This window comes from Microplitis demolitor, chromosome 10 (assembly GCF_026212275.2).
Source record: "Microplitis demolitor isolate Queensland-Clemson2020A chromosome 10, iyMicDemo2.1a, whole genome shotgun sequence".
In the NCBI taxonomy this organism is placed as follows: domain Eukaryota; kingdom Metazoa; phylum Arthropoda; class Insecta; order Hymenoptera; family Braconidae; genus Microplitis; species Microplitis demolitor.
In genome coordinates, this window is record NC_068554.1 from 14,494,511 (window position 1) to 14,505,950 (window position 11,440).

Sequence of the window (11,440 nt, forward strand, 5' to 3'; positions counted from 1 at the left end):
GTGACTGATTCTATTAACTTTTAGTGGAGCAAATAATAGAAATATTATTGTCAGTACTGCACTAGCTTGTTACAAGAACTTTATTTTTTTTTTTATAGTTATATCAACTATTCGAAATCTACTATGTAGACGTAGTTACTGATACTATTTTAATTTATTCAAATAAACTATGAATAAGTTATCGTAACTACTGCGAAGGATTACGTTACAAAAACTAATTTTTCATAGTTATATCAACTACTTACGATCAATTAGATTAAAACGATTACTAATACTATTCTAATTTATTACAGCAAACTATTCAAACACTATTTTTCTTCACTGCTAAAATTCAAATTTTGATAACTTAATCATTATAATTATATCTACTAATTCATTCCCGCTGGACTGAAATAGTTACTAACACTACTTTTATTTATTGAAGCTAACTACAAAATTATTATTGTCAGTACTGCCCAAGCTTCAGCTCAAATAACTTTTTTTTTCAAGTTACGTCAACTACTCAACATTAACTAAGCCGAAGTAGTTACTGATACTAATTTAATTGGTTGACGCAAACTATAAATCGTAGTTATTATTACTATTAAATCTTAAGTTTCGAAGACTATTTTTTTATAATCGTTATAAGCAGGTAAAAATTGTTTATAAAGAATAGTTAGTGCTACTATTTTGCATAGTTTCGTGGACTACCGTGTAGCACCAGTGACTACGAAAACTAGTTCACAGAACTAATATTTAATATCTGAGTTGTCGTAATTCAGGCTACTATGTATTTTTCTCTCAGTGTGATAATGAAAAATAACCAAATATTTATTACAATCAATATTTGGTGATAATAAAATAATACTGAATATTTTTACTGATTGTATTAGTATTTACTGGGCACAATAGTCACGCATTCCATAATATGCTTATGACAAATTATTAATACTCAGAATTCACTATCTTTCTTACTCTTATGCTATAGACAAATGATCACCAACTCGGGAATCAAATTACCCACCAATGTATTAGCCGAAAAAGAACTTACGGTTTACGTATTATTCAACTCCCTTGGTTGCACGCTAATACGGTAAATGTATTTTCCTTTATGTGAGTTATCCAAATGCTAAACTAATGCCTATGGGTTTATATTATCTACACAAAATACCAAATGGCGACAAATTTATAATTAGTTTAATGTAACAGAGCACACACGCTACTCTTACAGAGACTATCCCACGTCTGACCATGGCAGCACGTGAATCTCACGCCGGCACCTAGGCCGACGCCATTTTGTCGTATATCTCACTTTGATCAATGGAGATATACAACTGTCGCATGTTATTTCTTTTTACAGTACCACCAACGTACTACATAACTGTGGCCGTGTAATTTATCAAGTTCCCGACGCTAAATGACCAATTGTATTTTCCATAATTAATTCTTAATATTATTTGCCGATAAATCAACCAATGATTTATTCATAAAACTAGTAGATTTATTTATAATAAATAAACCTACGGATGCCAACTGTTGCGTTGACGCGCATGCGCCAACCAATTCAAAATAATCATAAGCACGTAAATGAAATGCGCAACTATTTTCCCCAGCGCTATGAAAATCCAAATATATGCTCAAATTAATCAGTGAAATCTCCTGATTCAAATACAATTTATACCTAACAAATCAATATAGTATTATTGACGCCATAATCAAAACAAAATCTTATAAATAAACAAAATAATCATATTAAAAAACTATCGGATGAGACGTGTGAGCAGCGTGTGCTACCCTCTGTTGCTCACCAACCTGATGCGAGACTGCCGCGATATTTAAATATCGTGACAAATTTCAAATATCTGTCACAAAAACTAATGTATTTATCTAGTACAATCGAGTCTAAGACGCTCGTGTGTTGGTACCCTCGCCTTCGGCTTGGGCACCAGTCCACACTCGCGTCTTAAACACGATCGCACTCGATAGATAAACTACTATTTCGTGGTACTTGTAAAAAAAAAGTTGTTGATTTTTTTGACTTACCGTGATATAAATATATATTATTAGTTTTTCGAGAGGTAAGTCGTTATCCTTTTTTACCCTCACTCCCAGAAAACAAGCCTAATTTCATACCATGACTACACACTGACATGTATCACAAGATTTTGCACTTGAAAGAGAATGAGTAAACTTCTTTTGCATTAAATCATATTTTTCTTTCATCATAAAAGTACGGCTGCTCAATTTCAAAACATAGCAACTGACAAAAAAAAAAGTTTTTGAAATATGCATTGAATGAGTTTTTATATATTATGGGAACGATTCTCATAATATTGTAGTGACTGGTATTGTAAATTAATATTATTAATGCACTACAATAATAACACACTTATATTAGAAATAAGAATATCACAAGTAACAGCATTAAAAGAAAGGCAAAGAGAGATGTAGTTTATTGATATACAGATGTATGCGGTTTAGTTGTCAATATAAGACTGACTGACTTAGTCACGCATCTATAAAAACAGGAGAAAAGGGTATTTGTTTTCCAGTTATTCAAATATTTTAAAGCATCAGTTTATTTTGGTTTGAATTTTGGTTTGAATTTTGGTTTGAATCTGCTATGATCCCAGCACAACCTATCTATCACCCTACAGGGAAATAAACACTATAGCCAAAAAAAATCCTGTCGGCTAACGCAAAGATAATAAAAAAAAATCGGTCTATCGGATGACCCTGCGGGCCAGCCCCAAAACTTTCCGCTGTTTTCGAGCTTCTTGAGCTCGAAAACATCGTTGTAAATACATTTTCGAGCTCGAAAATACTTTTGTATACCATTATTTTCGAAAAAAAAACCGTTTTGAGCATTTCTTTCTCCCACAATATCTCTCGAACGCATCAATCGATTGAGATGGTTAAGGTGGCAATCGATGCGTCTTATTAAGTTTTAGAGCTGATTAGATTCTGGAATTGATCGGATGAGTCACTTCAAAGATAATTGAAAACAACCGTTTTTTACTATTTCTTGCTCCCGCGATAATTCTCGAACGAATTATCTGATTTTGATGTTTGAGGTGACAATCAACACGTTTTAATAGATTCTAAAGCTGATTAGATTTTGAAATTGTTTGGTAGAGTTGTTTCGAAGATATTCGCAAAAAACCGTTTTTCACCATTTCTTTCTCCCGCGATAACTCTCGAACGAATTATCCGATTTTGATGTTTGAGGTGGCAATCGACGCGTTTTATTGAGTACTAGAGCTGATTAGATTTTGAAGTCGATCATACGAGTCGTTTCCGAGAAATCAATAAAAAACTAAAAAAAGAAATTTTTTTTTGTAGTTGGCTAATATCTTCGAGTCTACTTGATCAAATGATTTGAAATTTTTAGAAAAGTTGATAGCCAAAACGCTCTTTCGATTGCCGCCTTAAACATCCAAATCGGTTTATTAGTTAAAAAGATATAAAGAGTTTACACACACACACACACACACACACACACACACACACACACACACACACACACACACACACACACACACACACACACACACACACACACACACACACACACACACACACACGCAGATACTCGGACATCATTCTGAAAATAGTCAGAATAGCTTTCTAGGACCTCAAAACGTCGACATCTGATGAAATTTTGATTTTCGCAAATCGGGGTAAAAACAATAACTTCCCGAATTTTTTAAAAATCGTCGATTTCATTAGTAAGAAGTTAAAAATAAAAAAATAGTCTATAATTTAATTGAGCTAATAATTTATAAAACAAAAAAGTAAAATATTCTGCTTAGAAGTTAATCGATACGCGTGACTCTATGTTCCTAATCAACGAATCAAAATAATAAAATTAAAAAATGTAACCCTCCTCTTGATTGATGGATCTTCAATGGGAACAGGAATAGGTACGGAATAGGAACAGGAACTCCCTCCTCTCCTCCTTAAAGGACTAGGAATGGACTCCCTCTCTCTCTCCCCAATGAAATTAGAAATATTATCTGCACATCATAAAGAAAACAAAACGAGTATCTCCAACATTTTATTAAATTTTATACTTAAACATATTTCATCGTTACATCTTATTATTAGTCAGTGGTTAATTTATCAACTTTCATTAGGATCAATTCAATAATTTTCGATGTTATATGCTCAATGTTTGACTACTCGATTTATTCAGCTCATATGCCGATATGTTATCTATAGCTAACATATCAGTGATTACTGAATAATACATGTTGCAACGAATTCCAATTTTTCCTCCTAAAACTTTCTCGAAAACTCTCCAGGGCATTCATCCATCTCTTAGAAGTCGTGGCCACTAACAAAAGAGAAATGCTGACGAAATCAACTCGGGATGAATCCCAAAGCTCCAGTCAGGATACTGTTGACTAATGATAAGTCCTAAGAATTCAAACTTTTCATTTAAGCTGAGCTCATTTAAACCAAAAGAAATATCCAGTCTCTCATCAAAGGCCCAGAAATCCCGGGAATCCCCTTACAACGACCAATAGTTCAGAGCCCTCAGCCAGACTTACCTCAGCTAATAATTGAATTTAGAACATTCCCAGTCCTAATAGAATCCCGGGAATCCCTCGGACAACTTTACCACTGAGATCGTTCAGAGTCCTCTGCCAGACTTCTTTCAGAATCTCGGGAACTCTTCAGTTATTCAGGGTCCACTGCCCGGCCTCCTAAGGACTGTACCAATCTTTAGTAAGTCGTCCACACAAATCTTTCAATTCTATCAGTTTGACAGAGATATCCTAGTCTTACCAATTGACTAAAGAATTCCGGAAACCCTTGACAACGTTTACGTTGAGATCATTCAGGGCCCAAGTCAGACTTCTCTTTCATTTTTCTTATTGATCACAATGTGGTGCAAGATGATTTACATGCACGATTTTATATTTTCCACTATAACACATATCCACAGAACTTATTTGACTTATTACTAAATTTATTTGAATTAACACACGCACTTGATTACAAATCAAGAAAAAATTTTTTTTTACTGAACTTATTTCATTGATCACTGAATTTATTTTTTAAATTATTATAATTTGTATCATTTAATAGTATCAAAAACACGATCGTTCCAAGTCTTTGCTTTGTTCCGTCACGTCACGATATTTTGACAGATATATTTTTTTTATTTTATGTTTGTAAATTTATACTATATACACGAATGTCGTATGCACTTCTGACCTCAGATTGTAGTATTTCAACTTATAATTATATGATCGAGCGAGTCCGCCGAAGGCGGGCGATGCTCGATTGTAAGTATATTGATTGTTTCGTTCGAAGAGATCACATTGTAGTACTGTCTCGTACGCCAATTGTCACCACAAAGTTCAGCTGTAAATAAATTGAAATTAGCTACGTTATCACCTGAACATATATTCAGCTTCATCTAGTTTAAAGTTGTTATTTCTAGAAGTAGAGATCACGTGTGGGCTACATTAACGATAAAAAAATAATTTTTTAAGTAATATGCAAAGGGTGGGATGTGATCTCTTTAAACGAAACAATCAATATAATTACGATCGAGCATCGCCCGCCTTTGGCGGGCTCGCTCGATCATATAATTATATTTCATGTTTGGTTCTCGAGATCACATTGTAGGATGTTCAGAGCTTAATCTGAAACCAAAAAAAACAAAAAAAAAGAAAAAAATTGTTAATAATTCTAAACATAGACAAAAAATTTATTATTGAAATAAATAATGTAATTAATAATAAACGGAGAACAATAATAATGAATCATAATTTTTAAATAAATAAATGATTTTCAATTATGACAAAATTCCTCTTGCAAAAACAGTAGGGTCTTGAATAATCGGTCTATTATAAAACTTCTCAAAAACTTTAGAATTTTTTAGAAACCAGCCAGCAAGGTTTTTAATAATAGACAAATCAACACCTTTAGCTAAAGCTGATGACGTTGAAGCATGTGTAATACTGTGGGGTGCATATTCATCTGCTAAACCGCAATCAGATAGAAATTCTTTGAACCATCTGCTTAAAGAATTTTTTGAAGCTGCTCCGAAGGGTTTCTGTGTTGTTATAAATAAAGCATCAGTTTTTTTATTTTCCAACAAATCAGATGAAACTCTTAAATAAATTTCTAACGTTGTAGTTACACATAATTTGCTATTATCAGGGAATCGAGGAAGAATGAGAAGAGGTTGATTATATCCTCGTCTTGAAATTTCGATGTGTTCAGAAATCTCAATTTCATACCCGTCTTGAACTTTTCTAATATTTGAACGTTTAACAGAATGGAGGGTTTGTTTGCGATGTGCCGTAACTAAGGCCATCAGCATGATTAATTTACGCGTTAATTCAGATAAACTAAGAGTGTAGAGGGGATTCATTTGCTCAAGTTTATTGAGAATCAGATCAAGACTATAAATTTTATTATATCTGGGCTTACTAGGTTTTTCTTTGTAGACGCCCTTTAGAAGTTGAGATAATAAAGAACTCTGACCAATATGTTCACCACAAATTAGAGAAAGAGCAGAGCGACAGGTATTAAGAGAGCTATAAGAAGCTCCTAGCTGAAATTTTTCAGACATCCAATCCGCAACTTGGCTATCAGTTGGCTGATATAAATCAAAACCTTGAGATTTACAATTTGAAGACCAATCTAAAATGGGTTTTATGTATTGTTTTAGTGTAGATTCAGTTATTAAGCTGAGAAGAAGTTTAACTGCATTGTCTTTGACTCCTTTCATCTTGAAAGCCTCGCAGATAATTTTCCTGCTATCAAGGTCAGCTTTGCCACTAATGGATGCTGCATATTTCTGTCAAAACCAAGCAAAAGATTAGACGAAGGTTGAAAAATTATTGGAGGTGATTCCAATAATGACAACCACAGAGGATACCATGGTTGTGCATGCCAATCAGGAACCACGACATGTCCACAAGCTTGGTCAATTTGAATTTTCTGTGAAACTTTTAAGATTTGAAAGGAGGAAAGGCAAAGAATTAAAAACCTGTCCACTTTAAAGTGAATGCATCAATACAAAATGCATCAGGTTGTTGATGCCAAGAACAAAACAGATCACATTTAGCATTCATTCTGGATGCAAAGAGGTCTACTTCGGGAACACCTGAAATTCTGGTAATTTTATTATAGGCTCATGTTGCCAAGGTCCATTCTGTGTCTGCATTATCTATTCTTGATGCTAGATCCGCATCCGTATTTTCTTGAGAGGGAATATAAGTTGCAAAAAGGCATAAACACCGTGCTCACACCAAAACCAGATGTCATAAGAAATTTGATTCAAATCCTTGAATTTCGTATCTCCCATTTTATTTAAATAGGCAATCGCAGTTGAATTATCTATTTTTAGCAAAATTTCACAATTTGTCAATTCATAAGCGAATGACTTTAAACCATTGAAAGCAGCCAAGAGTTCTGAGCAATTAATGTGCAAAGATTTTTCTTGTGTAGACCAATTACCAAATGCCACTTCCCCATTGCAATATGCACCCCAACCAGTTAGGGATGCGTCTGAAAAAAATTGTTAGATCAAATACCGATTGTCTAATTATATTTTTTGAAGTTAAAATATTTTGCTTCCACCAAGAAAATTCTTTTTGTAAAGAAGTGGGTAAGTGCATGTTAGCTTCATAATTATCACGAGCAATTAATAAGGCCAAATATTTTTCTCGCTCAAAGGGCTTAGAATGGAACTAACCATAATTAATTTCTGGACAGGCAGCAGTGATTTTACCAACAAATTGAACAAAATCTCTAATAGAGCAAGTTTTGATGCTTTCAAATTTGGAAATCAAGTCATAAATATGGTTTCTTTTATTTTGAGTAATTTCTATAGTCATATACTCTGAATTTAAAACAAAACCTAAAAACTGACAAGACCAAGAAAGAGTTAAATTACTTTTGGAACGATTAATTAAAAAACCAAGGGAGTCCAGTAATTTAATAGTATAACGTTCTCTTCTACTTTACGCGTCCCACGGCGGAGTGTGGTTGGCGGTCAATAGCCGTTATGGCTCTCCGTTGGTTGAAAGACTGAAAATAAAATAATAACAAAACAAAATGTCTCACTTGGAGATATCCTGAATCTCCCTGGACCCGCAGCTCTGCTCAGGCTGGGTTGGACAATCTAGTTGGGCGCCAGTTCGTGTGCCCCACGAACAAAATTAACTCAGAAATAAAATCACGGAGAAAAATGAAATGAAAATAAAAATAAATACAGGATAACGATTTTCAGATTTAGGAAGAGGATAGCAAGAAAAAGATGGCAGTAACTAAAATAATAAAATTAAATAATACCGGGTTGCTGACCATTTGCATTTAATTATCGTTTAAATAGCAAATTTATTAATCAAATATATCGCATACTCTCATAAACAATATCAAAAAAGAATAGTAGTTCACTTACAAAAAAATAATGATAGTATGCGTATACAAAATTATAATCAAAATAATAATACTGAATAAACAATAAGTATATCAGCCGCAAAAAAGCTTATCGCATATACAGAATATAATCACTCGCCTGTGATTATCATAAGAACATATAAATATTAGTAATAATAATCTCACTTGCACGTGAACATGAACAAAAAAAACTAAATACAATAAACTGAGAACAATCTCAAAATAATACTTCAATAATTATAAATTATTATATCACTCACATGTGACCATAGAAAATATTAAATAAAATAATCTCATATAGGAATTTAAAGTATTTCCAATAAAAAGTCCCAGTAATTTTCCAATGGTGAATTTTTATGGCATTCACAAAAATAAGATTATCCTATACCCAAATAGTAAATATGGATAGTAGTCTTGGATCAAAATAATTATAAATAATATTTAGACCTCTGTATCACTCTCACGTGATAAATAAAATAATAAAATAATAATACGCACCAGAAAATAATTATAATGTTAAAAATATTATGAATGCCAAATCAATCCATGATTTATGCGTAAAAACCCCGTAATTTATTTATAAATTGATAAACTTACAGATGCCAACTGTTGCGCCGACGCTCATGCGCCGACTAACTATAATAATTGCAAGCAAATAAATAAATGCATCTTAAAATTCAACTATATGCGTGTAATAATCAGTAAATTTTCATGACTACACCACAATCCGATTTGGTACGCATAAGTTAACTTATGCGTACCAAATCGGATTGATAAAAATAACGTATTACTTAAAATAAAATTATACATGTAACAAAAATAATCATAATAGTAATATATGGAGAGACGTGTGTGCAGCGTGTGCTGCCATCTGTTGCTCGCCAACATGATGTGAGACTGCCATGATATTCAAATATCGTGACAATAGTTGTAGCAATATTATTTTTACATAAATATTCTAATAGAGCTACGAGCCACCAATCATCCAAGTAGACCACTGACATCCAGCCTTGACTTCTCAAAATACTTATAACTGGTTTCAAGATTTTTGTGAATACCCACGGAGCGGTATTTAATCCGAATGGCATGCAAATAAATTCATAAAGCTGACCGTTCCAGTGAAATCTAAGATATTTCCAAAAACTTTTGTGAATAGGAATCATCAAATAAGCATCTTGCAAATCAATATTAGCCATAAAACAACCTTTAGAAATTAATTTCAAGGCTTTTCTAATATCTTCCATTTTAAAATGAGTTACGTCAATAAAAGTGTTTAGCTTTTTGAAGTTTAAAATAAATCTCATTTTACCATTACTTTAGGGACTAACCTTTATTTGGGGTTGTTCACCTGACTCTGATGACCCTTGGGTTTGGTCAAAAATCGGGTTTGCGGTGGTGTCGTTCGATTAAACTGAACAAACTTCTGGAATGGTCTCTGGTTGAGGCCCGGCTGAGACTGACCACCTCGGGACGCAGACAGGCTCTTCCAGTTTAAAAAACGCTTCGATGATCCTGAAGATTTCTTTTCAGGTTGGGATTTTAAGGTCAAACCCGCCTTTTCAACAGTAGAGGAATTCTCAATACATTTGGAAAGATCCTTGCCAAATAGAAACTCGTCCGTGACAGATTCCTCCAAAACAGTCTTTCGTTTCGTATCCACAAATTGGTAGATGTGAGCTTTAGGAGCTTTCTCCAATTAGAATATTAAATCGCACATAATATTGCTAGAATCGCATAGCAATTCTAAAATTTCGTCTTTATCCAGGGGTTCTTCATGATCAGAAAACATAGCACAAAGTGCTTTACCTAGTCTAATTAAGGAAAGACCACAGAGATTTTGGTTAGAAGCACGATGTTTATCTCTGCCTATTGCCGATTTATGAAGTAACGGCACAAGCTCCGGATTCAGAGTCGGGGCTTTTAAGTTAATATTACCCCTATTAGGGTATTTTTCCAGGATTTCCCTTTTCTTAGACATTTCTATTGCTTTTGAAATTGTTTCTTGCCAGCAAGCAACAAAATCGGGGTGGGAATCAAAAGTTTGGTCTTTTTGTCTAAGTTTCTCAACTCCAAACAGATCTTGAGCTTTGTCTGGTAAGTCAGAGCTCGCAGAGACATTGGCAACCATCTCTTGAGGATCATTAACATCATGAGATGTCTTCGGACCAGAATCATTGGTGAAAATGAATTTTCGCTCAGTATTAGACTCGGAAAATTCATCTTGATCTGAACCTAAAGAAACAGAAAGATTTGGGTCATACCTGTTATCAAAGAATTAATTTCTTTGACACAAAAATAGAAAGATAACTATTCTTCAATACAACCCAGTCGAATGGTACAATTTATTACTTATAAGTATAAAATTGCCCGAACTGCGAAGAAAAAATCACAATTAGAATTTTTTTTTATTTTAATTAATTCATTTGTTTTGGGTTAACCCAAATGGTACGAATTATTATGAAAATTATCGCCCGACTTTATTATGAAAAAATAATAAATTAATCATAATACATTATTTATGAATTAGAAATGATGATAAACCAAATTTCGTTGTGTAAATGATACATTCATTGTCAGTGTTGACAGACATGTCACTGTCTTGCTTATCTGATGATATCTGGTCAATCAGATTCATATATTTTTTTTATTTCTTTTTCAAAAAATCAAGCTCCAAAGGAGTATCATTTGAGGCTTTACGCTTATTTATATTTTCTTTTAAATCAAGTAAAGTCAATTGAGTAATCAAAATAAAATTAAATACGCTGTTGACTTGAAGCGCACACAAAACAGAATGAAGCTGAATATTGTTCAGGTGATCACGTAGCTAATTTCAATTTGTTTACAGCTGAACTTTGTGGTGACAATTGGCGTACGAGACAGTAATATAATGTGATCTCGAGAACGAAACATGAAATATGATTAATATTACTTATATACTACAATAATAACACACTTATATTAGAAATAAGAACATTACAATTAACAGCAGTAAAAAAAAGGCAAAGAGAGATATAGTTTATTGATATACAGATGT